The following is a 4597-nucleotide window of genomic DNA, read 5'->3' on the forward strand; positions in this document are numbered from 1 at the left end:
GTTTTTTTTAATATAAATTCAACTTTCATTTATGTAAGAAATATCTATGAAAAAAAAAAGTATTTCCAACTCATATGTTTCATATAAATATACATTTAAGTATATGCATAAAAGATTAAAGATTAATTTTGATACAAACAAGGCTTTTATATATATATATATGTACAAATGTTATGTTGCCAACTCCTCAAAACAAACATTTCATATGCATAAATAGAAACGTAGAAGATATGCTTGTAAATAAATCGACGTTAAATACTCGTATATGATATAAACGAAACACTATTTAATACTTTTTTTATTAGAATTAAGAAGTTAAATTTGCATCCAATGCATTAATTATTGAAATTAGTCAAATTTGTATTTTTTACTTTTGTCTGAATACCAATATTTTAGCACCAAATTTGAAAACAAAATAACAAGGATAGCTATATCGCCTACCTTGCAAAATAAGTATTTAGGTACTTTTTCGACAAAAAATGTTAAATCAAAATACCGCAAGGGTAATTGGCTATTACTTAGAGGGACGTCCGTATGATTTGTTTTTGGGATGGAGACTATTTTAGAAATTTGAGAACATTTGTTTAAAAAGACAATTTTGAAAATTGATTTTTTAAAAGAGCAGTTCTTTTGAGGATGTCTCAAAAATTTAGTGACTACTTGATTTTTTTAAGGGTCAAATATATTTATTCATTATAAGCAATACAAATAATAAAACAATGAAAACATTATTATCATGTTCTGATTTAAAAAAAAAAAACATAAAGAGAAGAAACGACAACTTCATGTTTAATTAATATTAGGTCAACGACACAAGGATAAAAACAAAAAAGAAAAACCGGCAAATCCAGAAATCTGATAAGTAAATGATATCATGAAGAGGATCTTGAGCTAGTTCTGACAAATAATTAATAATAAACATTATAAAACACTGTGTATTAGTATTTCCCATCGATGGAGAAAGAATTAAGGATAATTATTGCCTTAGAGACGTAATCATGGAGCCACGAAGGGAGCTCTTGGTTCTTGTGCTTCACTGCGTATATTATACTTAGTATTTTGGAGATGAGCCACTTAATCTTCCACCTATCGTTATATCAAAAGTATGTTACAATGAGCCAATTCGAGGGAATCCATCTCACATGAAAGTTTCTCCAGAATTATTCCTCCACCATCCTAAGGATCGGGGTAATTTTTAAACATAGGTAGAATAAATTTTCTCCTTAGGATCTTCCCCGGACTTGTTTGTAAAAATACAGAACGTCCCCAGTCCGATCTCAGCTATTTTTGACGTTTGTCAGTGAATGGATTATTCAAAAGGATCTACATGTTCTATGTCATTGCTAATAACCAGCCGTTCATTCCTTCGCCTTGTGATTGATGAAGGTTCTTCTCGTCACTGCCAATATTAACAGTCAAAGCTTACCTAATCATTTTGTTAAGGATGAATTCTAATGTAATGAATGCAGAGATCAGAGGACCAAGATAATTACTTCTGAAATCTCGTATAGAGAACATCCGTTGTGTTTTATGAGATAAAAAGAAGTTATTCAACACAGGGATACCGTCTGATATATATTGACCTGCAGATTGCATAAGTAATCCCTGGACTACTAAGGAACTCCCCCGTACTGTTCAGTTAAGGATGCTAATTAAGTGGTTTTTTTAACCTAATAAAGGGAGGTCATAGAGATCTATACTGACCACATCTTCTTAGGGACTATTTTATCATGACAATAATATTTTTAAACATAGTGGACCTACAACTCTTGGTTTCAATAATAATTTAGTGTTGTACCGTGTGTTTTCAGGTACCAATATGTACTGGAACACTAAACAAGACTTGTACATATAATAATTAACAACCTATGCAGATCATTTTAGACTCAAAAGATTTTTCAACTAATTGAATTATGAGTTTGTATAAAAACACTGTCAAATATATTGGAATGACGCAGTTGTATTGTAACTTTTAATAATCATTAGTTATCTTCCTTACTTGATGAAGCATATTAATGGTATAAGTTGCTCATTATTGTTTTTTTTAAAACATGAAATGAATTGACAAAAAAATACTCTCACATTTTTGCCTAATTTGTGATTGCATAAATACTCTACTTTTCATGATTGTTTTATGCATTGAAAAGTACTGAAACAGTTGTTGTAAATCATTACAGATTATCCTGTAAATATCTACTCTCAAAATGTATTATGTCCTAATTATTATCGAACATATTTTTTAATACACTACAAGGGTCAATTTTTGCTAAAGGAAGAAAAAAAAACTTTTATCATACGAGTAAAATCCTAAAATTGCAATGACATATAACAAAAAGCTAGCTAGTAAGTGTGGGTTGACTTGGATTGGTAGTTAAACCGTTAAACTGGTATATTTATAATGTAGTGTTTTTTAACTTGTTTAATTGAGTTTAAATCTATTTTATTTACGTATATTCATTTATACTTCTGAGCTGTAGACACATTGTGGCTGACTGTTGACGTAGGTGGCTGTTGATGATAGGCTTTACTTAGATATAGATAAGCATTATTTTAAGTCTTTTACTCAATTATGTTGTACAGTTGATTTGACTAATGATTTTGCTTTTCATTAAAATATTGAAAAATTGAACAGTATAATAAGATTGAAAATATTAGAACGTCACTCATGTGTATTATATGTTTTTGAAAATAATAAATAATATACACTTTAATGTATAGAATATATAACTAAGTATTTTTTAGAGTAGAACAATTATAATAATTTGGTCATATGATTTTCTTATATCCCACTAGAATTATAGGGAATTTCCAAAAAGTACATTGAATTATCAAATAGAAATAAGTCAATAGAACGTTACTTCTAGGGTTTGGTTTCGGTTTGTATTGTGCCAAAAGAAACTTTGCTCTAGATCTGTGATAAATAAATTAATCCTTATCAGTCTCATTTAAAATTCAGTTTCTACCGCTTTTTTGAATAAATTATTTATAATGTCTTGTCTTTCCAGATTATGAGTATCAGTAAAATGACATCTATGTTGAAGTTGAAATAGTTTCAAGAGTACAACTTGTATAACTGATATAGGGAGTATATTAATATATATATAGAATGAGGCGGCCAAAAATCAATCTACGAATTGAAAAGAATTAAGAGTGACCTCATAGACTGAAACCGCCGTCATGTCTTAAATATCGTTTCAAATCTGTCTACAAAAGGTCAATTGTGATTGAACAAGAGAAAAATTGATCATCGACTGAATCTCAACACTTGTTTTTTTTTATTAAATTGTCTAATCGAATATTGTATTTAAGTAATTCCAGTTTTATCAAGTTTCAACTGAGAAAGAGGTTTCCCATGCATCTACTTAAATGTTTTCCAATGGGCAATCTTTCATTACGAATAAAAAGCTAAATTCATAATGTGACTATAATATTTGAAATCCTTTTTATGATTATTTTTCACAATAAACAAATATGTCAGATTATAAAAATAAATCTTTATTTTGGACATAAATTTATAGAGTAAATATAAATTAGAACATATAAGGTCCATAAATGGTTATAAAAAACGCTAATTACTGATTATAAATCTGGACACATGTACATTAATTTTTTCGACGTTGTAATTCTTTTCATATAATTTTTTGAGTGTTTATATAAAATGAATTTATTTTACAAAATTTCCTTTTTTTAAGTATAGAGTTTTCCAATCACTTGTGATACTAACTATACTTGTGATCACAAATAAAATTAAGTGGTAAATAAATTTGAGTATATCCGGTCTTTAAGGTATTTTTACTTAACATTAATTATTATGTCATTTGTTTGTTTGTCAATTATATCCAATTCAGTAATTTGCTGATTTGTAAATGCAATATTTTTTATCCCTACAGACCATGCGTTTAAAAAATTAAGATGAAGTTTTTTTTTATGTTTTTATCGATGATCAAGTTATTTGTTTTGTCATAGATTAAAATTTTTTATTTGTTTATTAAGTAAATTAGAACATATTTTTATATGTAACCAGAATAATATGGAAACATACGCTTGCAAATTGAAAAGAACAGAAGCTTGTTATATTTAACTTTTTGACAAAGGATTACACTGTAATTAGAGTTACGAGAAATTTTGATAAATTATTAAGTTTAAGGAAAGAAAGAATAAGAACATCTAATACAATATACGATTGGAATTCAGCTTTTCTTATATAGTTGAATTATCTATTTATATAATTATACAAATTGCAAGTAAACTTTTATGACCACTCTAAGAGTTGTGTCTTTAATTATCACCTCAGGGAGTTGATTTTTGAATTTGTTTATGTCTCTTCTAGCAGTTATTGAGTATTGCCATCTTAATAAATTTAGCTTCCTTACCTATAGTATTGACGGTAGAAGAATTGTAAAGTAAGCGTTAAAAAATTGTCTTTTGTTTTCTTAAGTTGTTATCATATTTTTTTTATAGATAAGGCGAGTACATCTTAGTATAACTAACTACATATGAGTGTGATCATCAAGGGTGGAGAGTAACACTGAGATCTAAGCCTTTGTTTGAGTTTTATACAACTCTAGTCATTCGTGTAAACCTACTTTTCCTTTCT

At 27.9% G+C, this 4597-nt stretch overlaps 1 long non-coding RNA gene across 2 annotated transcripts; it reads left to right on the forward strand.

Moving 5' to 3' along the window:
- The first annotated feature begins 862 nt into the window (after positions 1-862).
- On the forward strand, positions 863-3437 carry LOC121118353 (uncharacterized). Of its 2 annotated transcripts, none has more exons than XR_005864411.2 (2): positions 863-1638; positions 3006-3437. It is a non-coding gene; the product is annotated as an uncharacterized lncRNA (long non-coding RNA). The 2 variants fall into 2 exon arrangements; XR_005864410.2 differs by having other exon boundaries at positions 863-1188.
- Positions 3438-4597: the final 1160 nt, after the last annotated feature.

The sequence above is a fragment of the Lepeophtheirus salmonis genome, chromosome 5 (genome assembly GCF_016086655.4).
Source record: "Lepeophtheirus salmonis chromosome 5, UVic_Lsal_1.4, whole genome shotgun sequence".
In the NCBI taxonomy this organism is placed as follows: Eukaryota; Metazoa; Arthropoda; class Copepoda; order Siphonostomatoida; family Caligidae; genus Lepeophtheirus; species Lepeophtheirus salmonis.